Source organism: Mesoplodon bidens (genome assembly GCF_964165515.1).
Source record: "Mesoplodon bidens genome assembly, chromosome: X".
NCBI classification, from domain to species: Eukaryota; Metazoa; Chordata; class Mammalia; order Artiodactyla; family Ziphiidae; genus Mesoplodon; species Mesoplodon bidens.
In genome coordinates this window covers 28,492,324-28,508,687 of record NC_138163.1, presented here as the reverse complement: position 1 = coordinate 28,508,687, position 16,364 = coordinate 28,492,324, and the positions used below count along the sequence as shown (strand labels likewise).

Sequence of the window (16,364 nt, the reverse complement as noted above, 5' to 3'; positions counted from 1 at the left end):
GGATACATTTGATCATAGATTAACTCATTAAAAATAATTACTCTTTGCCTTCTGTACTCAATGAAATGTGCTCAGTTCTAGGGAAAAAATTAAGATGAAGAAATCATAGTCCTTGCCTTCAGAAGTTTACAATCTAATAATGTCTATGTTTCTTTGGGCTTTTAAAAAAGCTGTTACAGGGCTTCCCTGGTGGTGCAGTGGTTGAGAGTCCGCCTGCCGATGCAGGGGACACAGGTTTGTGCCCCGGTCCGGGAGGATCCCACATGCCGTGGAGCGGCTGGGCCCGTGAGCCACGGCCACTTGCCCTGAGCGTCCGGAGCCTGTGCTCCGCAACGGGAGAGGCCACAAAAATGAGAGGCCCGCGTACCACAAAAAAAAAAAAAAAAAAAAAAAAGCTGTTACATTAAACATTTTCAAAAAAACATTTAAATTGCTTTCTTTAAAACAGGAATTTCTGTTCTGAATTCTCATGCACATACACATCTTTTTACATACAAGATAAACATGCTTAAAAAACTATTTCAGCTATTTAAAAAAGTTAAAACTTAAACATCAATAATCTAAAGTATTAAGATAAATAGAGTTAACTGAGTTTCCACATTTGTCATAATCCTCAGAGTAGCAAAAGCAAGCTTTCTTGCTTTTTCCAATTCCAAATCATTTAGACTGAATTAGATCAAAGGAAAAAACCGACTTTAACTCCAGAAGAAGTTACTGGTATAAATGTTTGAATTACTATTACAAGAATCTCTAGTGAATTCTGTACTTAAGTAAATACCCCTATTTCTGAGGTTTGGCTATTGAAACCTCTGAACTCAATTATTTGAATAGTTATTGCTTGTCCCTAAACGAGAATTAAGGTAATGCATATGTCAAGTAGATAAATACACGACAATTCTCGCTCAGCATTAAGGACCTACTGCTATGAAGAATACAGAACATTTTTTAAGAGTCACAACTGTACAGCATTTGAGATTCATACAGAATCCTTTTATTAAATGATCATATACAATATCTATTGGTACAAATACCCTAAATTGGTACTAAATGTACAAGTAGTCTATATAAACAAGTCATATCCACTGCCCATGACTACAGCGGTACCTTCTGAGGCTGATAGCAGCCACCAAGGAGCCTCAATTGGTACATTCATAAACACTCTCAGATGCCATTAGAACCATAACTTCAGTCTAAAGCTGTGCTATCCAATAAGGTAGTTGAGCCCCCCCAAAAACTAACAGTTTTGGTGGCAAGGCAAGGAATTCCATGGGACATTAAATCATCTGTTAGAGAAATGGAATATCTAGCAAAATATGCAAGAAGTATCTTAGAATCCCTGTAAGAGCAACTCCAAACGGTCTCTAGGTTCTGCAACTCAGAGTTGGCACCAAAATAAGCGGAAAAGAACTCTCCACCTCAGCTATTGACAAGTAACTGACTAATTCCAAGTAACTGACTAATGAAAGACCTCCTCCAGCACAACCCATTCAGTTTTTGGAGACTGCATGTATAAATAATTATAATTATAATTTACATACATATATTTTGTTTCAGCTTTTATGCATCTAAAATTCAACTATCTTTTAAGAGTTAATTCTACAAAAATTAAAAAAAAAACATTAGTGGATTAAAATAGTTACAATAGTTAATTGTATGTTATGTGTATTTTACCACAAAATAAAATATTTTAAAAAGTAATAGATACAACTTCACACCCACTAGGATGGTTATAACCAAAAAGACAGACAATAACAAGTGTTGGCAAGGATATGGAGAAATTGGAACCCTCATACACTGCTGGTAGGAGTATAAAATGGTGCAGACACTGTGGAAAACACTTTGGCAATTCCTCACAAACTTAAAGTTACCATATGACCCAGCAATTCCACTCCTAGCAAGAGAGAATTGAACACGTATGTCTACACAAAAACTTGCAGATGAAAGTTCATAGCAGTATTATTGATAATAGCAAAAAGTAAACAACCCAAATGCCTGATTAATGGAGAAACAAAATGTGATATATCCATACAATGGAATAATACTGTCATAGAAAGGAATGAAGTACTGATATATACTACAAAATGGATGGATGGATGGACCGACCTTGAGAACATTATACTAAATGAAAGAAACCAGTCAAAAAGACCACATATTGTATGATTTCATTTATATGAAATGTCCAGAAATGGCAAATCCATAAAGGCAGAAAGTAGAGTAGTGGCTGCTTAGGGCTGGGAGGGTTGGGGGGAAAATAAGGAGTGACTTCTAATGGGTATGGGGGGTTTCTTTATGGGGTGATTAAATTTTTTTTGTTTTTTAGAAAATATTTATTTATTTATGGTGGCACACGGGCTTTCTCTAGTTGCGGTGAGCGGGGGCTACTCTTTGTTGTGGTGTGCAGGCTTCTCACTGCGGTGGCTTCTCTTGCTGCAGAGCTCGGGCTCTAGGCCCTTGGGCTTCAGTAGTTGCGGCTCATGGGCTCTAGAGCACAGGCTCAGTAGCTGTGGTGCACGGGCTTAGCTGCTCCGTGGCATGTGGGATCTTCCCGGACCAGGGCTCGAACCTGTGTCCCCTGCATTGGCAGGCAGATTCTTAACCACTGCACCACCAGGGAAGTCCGAAAATGTTTTAAAATTGATTGTGGTGATGGGTGCACAACACTGTGAATGTACTAAAATCACTGAATTGTACATTGAATGGGTGAATTGTATGTTATGTGAATTATAGCTCAATAAAGCTGTTAAGCATGTATTAAGCTGGTAGGATATAAGTCTGGTGGTGATGGAAGTCCCTATGTGGAGAAAGACTACCTAAGAAAGACGCCAACAAAGAGAATAGCAAAACCATAAGATTATGGAGTAGAGAAAAAGAGGGTAGGACAGGGAGACATTCAAGTTCTTTTGCTACCATCTAAACACCTAAGCCATGCTTGGAGGCAAAGTAGCTACTAGAACTTTTCAGTTAAGAGAGGGAATAATTGTTCATTTCTGGTCAAACTACTTTGAGTTAAGTTTCTGGTACTTACATTCAAGATTAATAATGCACTTTCCAACAAATTACCCCAACATTTTTGAAACTAACAGACCTCTGGGAAAATACTTATATTCCAGATGGTACAAGAAAGCTCTAAAACAATACATTGTTTTGCTATCTAAAAAATTAACATAAGCATACTCCAAGGATCATCTGAATGACTACTTTATAATGAAGCTCTGTCACATAATTTCAGTACTCACATTTTTTAAAACTGAGATATAACTGACATACATTATATTAGTTTCAGGTGTACAACACAATGATTTGATATATGTGCATATTGCAAAATGATCACCACAGTAAGTCTAGTTAACATCCATTACCACATATAGTTACAATTTTTTTTTCTTGTGATGAGAACTTTTAAGATCTACTCTCTTAGCAACCTTCAAATATACAATAGTCTTATTAACTGTAGTCACCACACTATATTACATCCCCAGGACTTATTTTATAACTGGAAGTTTGTACCTTTTGACCACCTTCACCCAATTTTGTCCCCCTCTCCCCCAACCACCAATCTGTTCTCTGTATCTATGAGGTGTGTGTGTGTGTTTTTAAAGATTCCACATACCAGTGAGATTATATGTTATTTGTCTTTGTCTGACTTAGTGTAATGCCTTAAAGGTCCATTCATGTTGTCGCAAATGGCAAGATTTCTTTCTTTTTTATGGCTGAATAGTATTCCACATTTTCTTTATTTGTTCATCTAAAGATGGACACTTAGGTTTTCCCATGTCTTGGCTATTACAATAATATTATAACATTATACTACAATGCTGCTGCAATGAACATGGGGGTGCAGATATCTTTTTGAGTTAGTGTTTTTGTTTCCTCTGGATAAATACTTAGAAGAGGAACTGTTAGATCATACCAGTACTCATGTTTCTGTCTGTATTTACTATTGCATTGTCATCAAGTACTATCACTTTTACTGCTGCTGGCTAATAATAAAAGAACAGAAGGAGGGAATATCTAAATGAGGCATTTATACTAAATGCAAGGAAAATGACAGTATTTATGGTTAGCTAGAGAAATGAAGGTATTGAAAAAGTTTAAACAGAAAAATCTTGCTACTGTTTAGATAGATATGAATCATGGATATGAAAAACTCAAAAAAAGTAGTCAGTGACTTTGTTTCTCCAAAATACATTATTCAATGTATTAAAGTTGATTCAAATGGCACTGATTTTGCAGTTTTCATTATTTTGTTTTATGATTGTACAAGAACTCTAAGAATATTTAAACATTTTAAGTAAGAGGGTGTCTGTGAAAATGTTTTCCTTATAATAGGAATTAATTGGTACGGTACTCAAATCCAAGAAACACTGGGTTATACCTTGGTTTCTTAGACAATTTCACTGGCACCTAAACAATTCAAACTCTCAAACCAGGTTTTGGGAACAAATCACATATAATTTAGAAGGAAAATATAGACTCATCATCTTTTCTTTGTCCAAGAAGTTTTTATATTGTGGAAATGATTTATTTTTTTGAAAGCCTGAACACATGAAGTCCATGTACATTTTGAGCAGATCTTTAATAACTCTACTATTTCCCCCCTAATTTAAGTTTTCAACTTTTGTCTGTTGACTTTCATACTTCATCTATATGTAGAAAATTGCTAGTTGACACTAAGATTTAAAATTCATTAGCATAATACTTTGCAAAGATTGTCTATATTTTAAAACATTTTAAAATTAGCTCTTGGGATGGACCACCCCTCTAATAAAATTTACTTTCTGCAAAGTAATTTTTAGATCATATTCAGGGTAAAGATTTTATCTATAAGATGTTTTTATTGTAATTGCTATGTAAAAGATATAACCTGGAGAAAAGACAAATGCATAATTGGCCTTTCAAAGACAAACTATATAATAAATGTTTTAATAAGTTTCATAAGATATTCTTTAAAAAATATTTATTTATTTGGTTGCACCATCTCTTAGTTGCAGCAGGTGGGCTCTTTAGTTGCGGCACGTGAACTCTTAGTTGCAGCATGCATGTGGGATCTAGTTCCCTGACCAGGGGTCGAACCAGGCCCCCTGCATTGGGAGTACAGAGTCTTATCCACTGTGCCACCAGGGAAGTCCCTTTCATAATATATTCTATAATCACTAATTCCTAAAGTAACTTCAGGGAGTATATATTCTTAATTAATTCACATTTTATAGGAATAAAACTGATCCACTGGGAAAATATCAAGTAAAAATATGGAGCACAATTATGGGAATACTGGACATAGGGGCTGAATAACTGAGTGGGAATTTGAAGTCTACCACTTTCTGGTTGCCAAACCTACAGATATTTAACTGGCCTCTTTGAACTTAGTTTTTCTATCTGTAAAATGAAAACAGTAACACCTTCCTTGCAGCACTACTGGAAGGTTAAATGAAGCACATGAAAAATTACTGTACAATACTTTGCATTATTTTGCTCAAATGTTCCTTCTTTACTGAAAATCATACAAGTTGATGAATATAAGCACTAAGAAGAAACAAAATTCTAGTTCACGTATAGAACTGTTAAAATACTGTCACAAATAAAGAACACCAGATCAGCAGTTCTCAAACTTTTTTGGGCTCAGGTCCACTCTTCATTCTTAAAACTTATTGAGGACCCCAATGAGCCTCCTGTTTATGTGGATTATATCTCTTGATACTTACCATATTAGAAATTGAAACTGAGAAAAAATTCAATATATATTAATTTATTTAAAGTAATAATAAGTCCATTACATGTCCATATAAATATTTTTAATTAAAATAACCAATTTCAAAAACAAAAAATTTAAGGAGAAGAATGACAATGATTTACGTTTTTGCAAGTGTCTTTAATATCTGTCTTAACAAAAGACAAGTGGAGGGCTTCCCTGGTGGCGCAGTGGTTGAGAGTCCGCCTGCCGATGCAGGGGACATGGGTTTGTGCCCCGGTCCAGGAAGATCCCACATGCCACGGAGCAGCTGGGCCCGTGAGCCATGGCTGCTGGGCCTGTGCATCCGGAGCCTGTGCTCCGCAACAGGAGAGGCCACAACAGTGAGAGGCCCGCATATCGCAAAAAAAAAAAAAAAAAAAAGAAAAGTGGATTCTTTTATCAGCTTCTGGAATGTATTTTTTAGTTCTTCTAGGTATATACAAAGAAGTACACCATGTCTAAACACTTATTAAATACCTAATAAAACTGGTTTCACTATTTCTTTATTCTTATGTAAATTATTTCTAAAATGACTTATAATATAAAAGATGAAATAAAAATTGTCCATTGGACCCAGATGGTACATAGGGATGACTACTTTTCCTGATATACTATTATTAAAAACACTTCTTAAAAGAAAACTGCTTTGCAATGAATGAATTTAAAAAGTCTAGACACGTTTAATACAAATTACTGAGTAAAACAAGTCTTCTGGGGTCATTATTTAAAACAACCTGACTGAAAATCATATATATTTTAAGTCCTTCTCTGAAGCAAGAAGAAAAAATATTCAGGGCTACGTATTTAATTAGTGAATATGTCAAATATTTCTGATCTTTGAAAAGTCACTTTCGAAATAAAGCACATTTTCCATATAAATTTCCAATATCCTATCTGTCACTAAAACTATGGGTTACTTTCTGTTCACAAAAATTGCTATTCATTTAGGTATTGCCCCTGTCCAACTGGTATAACAAGAACAACAGAAAAATTTGGGTATGGTTCTAAATGTCCTCTTGAATAAAGAAAACAAATTGGATAGAAGAGGAGGTACAGAATTATATATCCTTTCCCCTTACTCTCCTCTTCCACTAAGAAAGCTGATGCTGAGAAGTAAAACCCTGGGCTGAAAAAATCAGATTGGACTAGAAAACTTAACTGGGGAAAAGAGGTTGAAGAGAAGCTGAAATTTGGATCCCTTCAACTGGGGAAAAGGGGTTGAAGAGAAGAAGCTGAAATTTGGATCCCTTCAACGTAGAACTTTTTTCAACTTTTCAACATGCTTGGGAATAATAACAATATTATTTAAATTAAAAAAGTTGAAAAGATATGAAGTCTTCTAAAAATATTTTACTGAAGTGTAGTTGATTTACAATGTTGTGTTGATATGAAGTCTTAAATATTTTAAATATAAAGGAAAAGAGAATTGAAAAGTGTTACTTATATATTTTAGGTGAGCCTCCATGCTTATTCTCCTTGACCACCTCACTCTCATTAAAAAAATGGATCATAATATAGTGAACTGAGCACTGGGTGAGGAGTCAGAAGACCTAGGTTCGAGAATTGGTTCTATCACTCCTAGCTCCATGACCTCGGTAAAGTCTCCTCCTTGAGGCTGTTTCCTCACCTTCTAAACAGTTCTATCAACACCCCACAGCCCACCTCAAAAGAGGTAATAGCCATGAGATATACAAATGCAAGATACAACTGCAGTGGGACTTGTACAAATGTTAAAACATCAAGGGCACACAGCCTTAATTTTATAAGCAACCCAGTGTCTTCATAGGCTTAGTAAAGCTTCTGCTTAAGGAGACAGTTTGAGCTTTCACTGTAACCCCCCCAAAGCAAGACACATCACAAATGCTAAGACCAGACTTCTGTAGTTAAAACTCTACTTCTTGGTTTTAATTTTATGTTTAATGGCACTAAAAGGCATTAGAAATCACAGTTGAAACCTGAAAATAATAAAAGCAAAATTTAAGTTCACAGATTAAAAAAATCTTTGCAAACAAAGAGAACTCTTTGGATGTAGACCTCCTGTGCTTGTAGAAGCTGGTTCACTTGACATTTTCTTCTCTGATTTCTCCTTTTTAAAAAAAGCATTAAAACTTGAGATGAGTTAAGAGGAACTCCCTCCGTGTCTAGAGAAGGATAAAACCTCAGAATGAGATAATTTTTTCCGTCTCATTAAGTAAAACCTGCAAAGATCACTTAAAAAAACTGTGTCTCTTAACTCCACGTTTCTCCTCAGGGCTCTTCTCCTCTAGACAATAACGGAATGGAGCACGATTTCTATGACGGAGGAGAGAAGTCCCTTTGGCAAGAACAAGGGTGTGAGCATTAGAATGACCAGTAACCTGGGTGGGGGGGAATCAGGACAGAAAGAAAGGAGGGGCCCAAGAGGCCCTGAGGCCAGAAAGTTCGGAACCCTCTCTGGTTTCTATCCCTATGACTGAAGAGCCGGGGATGGGCGGGTCTCGCCAAACATCGGCATAATATATACAAAAGACCAAAGGGAGTTGCCTCCAGAAAGAAAAGCCAAAACCAGGCTGGGACCGACCGACACATAGGTCCCGGAAGGTGAGGAGGCAGCAGTGGCAACCCGAGTGACCCCAGCCCTCAGGCCGCCAACGGCTGCCGCCAAGCAGTTACCTTTCCGAGATGCCTCCCCCCGCCGGGCTGGTGCAAGATGGTGGCCCACCCGCCACCGCGCCCCCAAGTCCGTCCCCTCCCCCGCGCCCTGGGCCATCCTGGCGACGCACGCCAGCATCCAGACCCTCGATCTGCAGTCCTCACGGCCGGGCCACCTCAGCTGCCCTCAGAGTACGGTGGCCGTCGCCTCACGGGAGAGCCCCTGCCTGCTTCCGCGTGGCGTAGGCGGGGGCGGGGGACACTTACCGCGAGCGGAGCAGGTCGGGCTGACTGGGACTCGGAGGAGGAGAAAGAGGAGGAGGAAAGGGAGGAGCGTGAAAAAATTAGGCGGCGGCCTCAGCCACAGCCACCTCCTGGGGCGACTATCGGCGCGGAACGAGCACCTCTGAGGAGGGGAGAAGTATATAACTACGCGCGCTGACTCATGGGTAGACGCCAGCTTCTCCCCCGCCCCCCAAACATCCGGGTTTCTTTTCTAACGGACCAGGGAGGGCGGGCGAGGACATGTGCGCGGCCTTACACATTCTCGAAGGCAGCGGTGCTCTGCCTGCGGGTGGTGTGCTGTGGGCCACATTCCGCGCGTCAGGACGAGGGTCTGGGCTGATGCCTATCTCCTCGGCCAGACAACTGTCTAGCCCGTGTTGCAATCCCGAAATCAGGGCTACACATGAAATGTGAGCACATGGAAACGTGAATTCTGGGTCCTCCCAGTGTGTAAGGGCTAGAAGCACCAATTAAAAAAAATACTGTACCCAAGAGGTGAAGACATAAATCAGATGAGTGAAAGGAATAAAAATCAGGTTATTTTAAATAACTGGTTAATTTTACTAAATTTACTTTTAAAAATATGATTTTGGTTGCATCTCTATTATTCCTAACTTGGTCATATAGTCGTCTATAATAGTTATTAAAATGTTAAGAAAAAATACATTTACAAGAAAAACACTTGCAAGATACTGCTTGCACAGACATATTCTAAACAATGTGTACTAAACAGTATAGAAAATTTTATCTCCCAATTTTCCTCACAAGGTCTATGGCACTAGTGTTCCTCCTCTTAAGACTTAAAATCTTGCCTCAGTAGTTCCTTAACACACATGTAAGCTCAATCAGCCACTGAACTCTACCAATTCTTCTATTTGAGCTAGTTTCTTCTTTCTCACCTATACTGCTCTTTGCTACTGGCCCTGATATACAGAGAATAATCAAAATAACGAACTTGGAAAGTTTAAAGTTCCAAAATCTTAAAGTATTCATAGATTGCTCCCCACTTCTGGACAAGCTGATAAGAAAGCCCAGCTCCCTCTTCCATGTTGTCAGTAGCAAACTTAAAACTAGCAAATTTACAGTCCTGGCGCCTTCACCCTCGTGGGAAATTTCAAACTCGCAACTCTCCAGCCTGACTCCTCCTTTGGCGCAGGTGGGAAATTTAAAACTTGCAAACCTACAGCTAATGAGGGAGTGCTTTTCCCCAGTCCCCTGCCTAAAGACTATAAAGGCCCAACGCACTCCCTCTGCCTCTCTCTCAAGACAGTCCTGACCATTTTGGCCCCCCTGCTTTCCGTGGGGGGCCCCTTGAGTAATAAAATTTCTCTCAAATTCTGTGTATAGTGTCATGAGCCTGCACATCTGAACTAAAATTAGGAGGAGGGAGAGTCAATCTGCCTCAGAGGGAGGACCAGAAATTGTTATAAAACAAACAAAAATTCCAATCCAATTTATTCTTTCTTCAGGAAAAAATGTAACAGCCAAGAAGACTGAAAAACTCTGGTCAGCAAATTTTCTTTCAAAAGGAAATGTACATGAGAAGCCAAATTATAATAAAAAGGACGCCTGGTGAGAATGGAATCAGCACAAGGGAAATTGTTCGGATGATTTTGACTACTCTATCCTTAAAACTCCTCCCCAAGCTTCTAGGAAACCACTCTTTTGATTCTCTTGACTAACTGTCCACGTGTTCTTTTTTCTTCCAGGACCACCATTCATCAGGATTTACTCCTATATAGCCTTTTGTGGGCAATTTTTAATTGAGATAAGTTAACATAAAAATACACCATTTTAAAGTGTAAATACAGTGATTTCTAATATACTCACAATATTGTGTAACCCTCTCCACTGTTTAATCAGAACATTTCCATCATCCCCCAAAAGAAACCCCATACTTGTTAATAGCCACTCCCAATTCCCTCCTACACACACCCCGTGGCCTTTTTTAACCAGTGGAGGGAAATAGAATCAAGGGTATCCCACAAAAGATGCAACACTCACATGTTTTTCTACTTGAGTTTGGAATAATTTATCAACTTTTTATCAACCAATTTTGTGTCTCTACAGATCTGCCTGTTCTGGACATTGCACATAAATAGGATCACAGTATGCAGCTTTTTGTGTCTAGCTTCTTTCACTAACCATAATGTTTTTGAGGTAGGTTAATCTATGTAGTAGCATGTATCAGTAGTTCATTCCATATTTATGGCTGCATAATATTTTATTGTATAGATATACCAATTTTTGTTTATCTATTCTTCAGCTGATGGATATTTGGGTTATTTCCACTTTTTGGCTATTATAAATAATACAGCTATACAGCTGTGAACACTGGTGTACAAGACTTAAAAAACAGCTTTATTGAGATATAGTTCTCTATTGAGATACAGACATATATTCAAATGAAAATAAAAAATTATTCCAAACTCAAGTAGAAAAACATGTGAGTGTTGCATCTTTTGTGGGATACCCTTGATTCCATTTCCCTCCACTGGTTAAAAAAGGCCATTTCTAAGCAAAATGGTGATACTGTGAAACAAGTTTGTCTGCTACTCCTTTTCCTTCTTCCCTTTCCATGTTTCTTCCCCTACTGCCAACACACTCCAGTACCCTGGAAATTCATGATGCCTTTGTGTGTTTATGATACCTACCTGAGCTTGCCTTCTCCAGAAAGTGTCTCATTCTATTTCTTTTTATTCTTATCTGTTGCCCTTATTTTTCTCTGAAATCTTACTTATCTCTAGCATAACCCTCAGAGACTTGCTCTTTGCTAGGTAGCTATTGTAACTGACTGACCTGGGCCAATGGACTGGTTTTGCTCCTAAAGAGTGGTTGCACACAGAAAAGTATGGCAAATTTTAACCCTTGAAAGTTGGCCATGGTAGGAAAATTACTAATTAGGGTTCATTGGTTCTAGGAGAACCGATTTACCAACACAACACTGATTAAATTCTGTGGTCTCAATGCCTGTGGCCCAGTGCTTAACTAAGGGGTGCCTCAGGAAGCGCCTCATCTTCTTTTTAACCAAAGGATCAACTCCATGTTTATATTTTGAACTCCTACCTAATATTTATGTGAAGAAAAGTTTCCACTGATATAAAATAAATAATAAACATTTGAAAACTACTGTTCTAGGCCAACCAACTAATTTTGAAGATGAGTCAATGGAAAATTAGAACGGTTAAAAAGAGTTGTCCAATATCACACAAAGGACAAGAGAAAAATGGCAGGGCAAGTACTAGAACCTAGGTTTCCCTATTCCCAGTCTAATGCTCTTCCTATTTTTACTCAATGGTCCCACATTACAATTTCCCTGTTTTGTTTCTCATCCCATGAAAAAAACAAAGATGTCAAGTAGTATATCTGATGGAGTAACCAAAGTTCCCAGTAATGTATGCTGATTATGAGTGGGGCCTTCTAGAGAAATTCCCGCTCAGAACATTTTAGTGAATGGAAGAAATTGAATGCAAGAAAGAAAGGAGAGGGGCTTCCCTGGTGGCGCAGTGGTTGAGAGTCCGCCTGCCGATGCAGGGGACATGGGTTCGTGCCCCGGTCCGGGAAGATCCCACATGCCGCGGAGTGGCTGGGCCCATGAGCCATGGCCGCTGGGCCTGCGCATCCGGAGCCTGTGCTCCGCAACGGGAGAGGCCACAACAGTGAGAGGCCCACGTACCGCAAAAAGTAAAAAAAAAAAAAAAAAAAAGAAAGGAGAAGTAGCAGTAGAGGCACTGGGTATACAGTAATGATTACAACTGTAATTTAAAAAATTATAAAAAATTATATAGCACTTAGTGTGTGCCAAGCACTGTTCTCAGTACTTTATAATATTAATTATTCAATACAATTCTATCGGGAAAGTACTCTTTTTATCATCCCCATTTACAGATGGCACAAAGATGGTAAGTACTTTGCAGTCGTACAACTAGAAAGTGATAAAGCCAGGATTTGAACCCAGGCATTCCTGCTCTAGCATCTGGAATCTAAGCCATTAGACTGACTTCTCTTCAGATGTTCAATAAATATATGTTGAATGAATGAATGAATGAATAGATAGTAGATAGTGGGATCAGAGATTCTTGGGGACATATCAAATAACGGGAACATCAAACAATGTAGAATAAGTGCAACAGAGTAAGTCGAATGAATCTTTTATTAAGAAAAAGTCACACTTGTCATAAATTTTGGTGGGAAAAAATATGTTTAATCAACTAGGCCTCTAGGATTCTAGTTAAGCCTTTCTATGTCCCTCACATTTCTGATTGAACCACTTAGAGGGCTTAGTAGAGGGCTCTTGAACAAGTCTCAAGGATATCAGCCCACTTATATAATTTCTAGGAAAAGAGAGTCTTCCCACTCCTCTGGTAACTGTATGCAGAGATTGACTTAGCCCTTCAAAGTTGAAAGATTTAAAATTTTGTAATCAGTACTTTGCATTATACTATATGTTAAAGGGTGGGGGGAAAAGGAAGTATACAACATAGACCCTTCTCTTATGGCATTACAATCTAATTGGCAAGCTAGGCTCAACACCCCACAAATGATTAGTGAGCAATGCAAGAACACTTATAATCAAGTGTGTGATTCAGACTGTCAAGCAGAGTGAGAATTCAGAGAAATGGGATATTAGAGCAGATGGAAATAGATGTGGAAGGCCTGGTCTGAAAATGAGTTTAAACTAAGCAGGGTCTTGCAAGATGAACGCAACTTGATAACACAAAGAAGAGCATTTTAGGTAAGAGGAGAGACATGAAGGAAACCAACCATAGATAATGCTTCTATGACTCAATAAATGGACCACTTTGTTAGAGCAGATATTGTGCATCAGGGGTAAGGGAACTGAAGTTAGGTATTTATTCATTTACTCATTCATTCATGGAGCAAATGCTAAGTGAGCACAATGTCATGTGTTGGGAATATTGTGATAAATGGGACCCAATCCTGGCCTTCAAGTTGCTTATATTCAAGTAGTAGAAACAGATTCATAACCATAATAGTGCTATGATAGAAGTGGGCTCCTGACTCAGCTTGGCTGTGTCAGGGATGGCTTCATGGAGGAAGTGATGGCTGAGCTTAAATTATTGGTACGATTCAACCAATCAAAAGTGGGGAGGACAGTTAGAGTGGCAGAGAGAAGCATGGGCAAATCCTACATGAGTAGGATCATGTAGCAGCCATGGCAACAGCCTAATCAGATCTTCCTATGAGAGTACCTGCTGTGGAGATCACTGATGACAGACTCTAGCTACAACACCCTTGAATCCATTGCAGTGTTCCCATCAGGCCATGCTTCCCCCCGGGGGATTCTCAAAGACTGGGCATAGCAGGGTTACTAGTATCAGTCCATTTTTTGCCCATTGTTGGATTCTTTTAATGGGCAACTTTTGCTTGGTTAATCCCCGTCAACCTTGTCCAAGACTTTTTTAGAACTTCATTGCAGTATGAGGCTCTTCCTTCTCAATCCTTCTTTCCTCTTCTTTCACAGGTGTCAGACCTGCATCATGGTCTCTAAGCTCTTCCCAACTACTGCTGCTCCCTCCCTTCTTATCCTTTACAAATGGTTCTTCCAATAAATATTTTGCATGTCCAATCCTGTCTTGACCTCTGCTTTTCTGAGGAATTAAACTGACACAAAGCAGCAAAATATATGGAGGAGAACAAGAAATCATGCAGTATTACTTGTGGGTAAGGGCCAGTGGAGGGAAATCAGGTGGAGAGGTAGATGCGGGTGGGGGTGGGGCAGATGACTGAGGGCACTGAATACCTTACACAGGAACTTGGACTTTAAGCCTGTGGACATAGGGAGCCATTGAAAATTTTTACAGAAGAATGAAGTGCAGATTTGTGATTTAGTTTTGATCTCTCTGCACTCAAAGTGGAAGAGAGACTTGAAGGAGTTAAGGCTAGATGCATGAACAAGAGACCTGATTTTAAATCTGGCCTCTCCTACTTATTATGCATATTTGTAATATGGTAGCATTTGTAGTATTTGTAAGTAATTTAGTCTGACCCTTTGTTTCCTCATCTTTAAAATAGGTGGGAAGATCTACTCTACAGAATCATTTTAAAATAAAATATGATAATATAGTTAATACATGCCTAGCATAGTACCTGATACAGAGTAGAAGCTCAATAACTGCTATCTTTTTTCTCTTTTATTATTATTTTACACTTGTAGCTTAAAAAAATTAAAGTATTGGCTAAGTAGAACAGAAAAAAAGGCTAGATGCACGAAGACTAATTAAGATGCCTTTGTGGTGGTTTAGAAAGGAATAAAAACGACAGTGACAATAGGAAGGAAGAGGAGAAGAATTTAATTAATATTTAGGCAGAAAAACTGGAGGGACTTGGTGAATGTCTGGTTGTGGGGATTAAGTGTGAAGGTGGAACCTAGGATGAGGCCCAGTTCTGTAGTGTGGGCTTCTGCGTAGAGAATATGAGAGGAATCATCAGCTTCAAGTTCCATTTAGGATATGTTTGGGTTGTTGCTCTATGGATCATGTATGGGACATTAAGATGTCCAGCAATTTATCATATATGGAAGTCTAAAACTCAAGAGGTAATTCTGAGTTGGAGATAAAGATTTGGGATAGGTTAGTGGGTATGTGAACTCACCTAGTAGAATGTGTCAAGTAAGAAGAGGAATGAGCTGAAGATGAATTTAGAAGTGGCACCCTCTGACTGGGGTTCACATTTCATTTAAACGCTCTCATTTCACTTCTGCTACATCCACCTTCTCAGACTCATATTTCTGAATTGCTTTACTTCCACTTTAGACACTGTCAGGATAAATTAGACACCAAGGGTCCATGATACCCTCAGAAGCAGAACTGCTATATAACAAGGGAGTTTTGATTTTCTATATAGTGTAGCACTTTTTTGGAGATTTTTTTCCTAAGAGCAAAAATGGAAATGATAACTTGGGTGGATTTTGAAGCATAAAAAAAGAAAATAAAATTTTACTTTACTACATATCCTCCAGCAAGTGTAGCCAAAGGAGTGTAAGTAATAGTAAATATTTTGTCCCCTGACGGTGCATCTGCAAATCGTTCTGCTGAATAATCTGATAGGTTCTGACGATGAGCAGAGAAAGGAGAATGACTCTGATGATACATAAACTTGGATCAGATATAGGCTCCATTTTTGCTGTTATCATCCATCCATGGCCTAGCCCACTCAGTTGACATGGCATATTGTTAATAAAGCATTAGTACCACAAGTACATTGCCCTACACTGTGCTTATCTTGTTGGAAACTGTAATTGTGTGAAACAATGGCCTCAATGAAAAATGTAATATGTTATGAATTATATAAAGATCAAAATAATTTAGACTAATAATAGTAGTTGTTTGTGAAGGACAAAAACATGGGTTATATACTTTGTAGAGTTTACAACTCAGCATTGCTCTTAGGTTTTGTTTCCATTCTAGTCCCTGTGAGAGAGCCATGAATTTCAAGCCGAGCCTTCTGGGAGAAACAAAGTTCCCCGAAGAGAGAGGGAGAGGGGGAGAGGGGGAGAGGGGGAGAGGGGGAGAGAGAAAGAATATGAATATCACAAGTATGGGAGGCAATATCCCAGCTCTTTGCTGGATGCCCCCATTTGCATCTGACATCAAGGAATGCTGAAGCCATGGTGTAGCCTTGCCAGGAAGTGATATGAAATATACCATCATTCTGAGGATGGCAGAGCAGGAAGAAGAAATCCACTTGGGTCTTC

At 38.7% G+C, this 16,364-nt stretch overlaps 1 protein-coding gene across 2 annotated transcripts in view; it reads right to left on the bottom strand.

Annotated features, from left to right (window-relative positions):
• Positions 1–8,741, bottom strand: part of ZNF280C (zinc finger protein 280C) — a 59,687-nt gene extending 50,946 nt beyond the window's left edge. Inside the window, exon 1 of one of the 2 annotated variants that reach the window (XM_081221261.1) lies at positions 8,630–8,741. The gene's annotated coding sequence lies outside the window, so the exon portion shown is untranslated. The other variant, XM_081221260.1, reaches the window with a different exon arrangement.
• Positions 8,742–16,364: the final 7,623 nt, after the last annotated feature.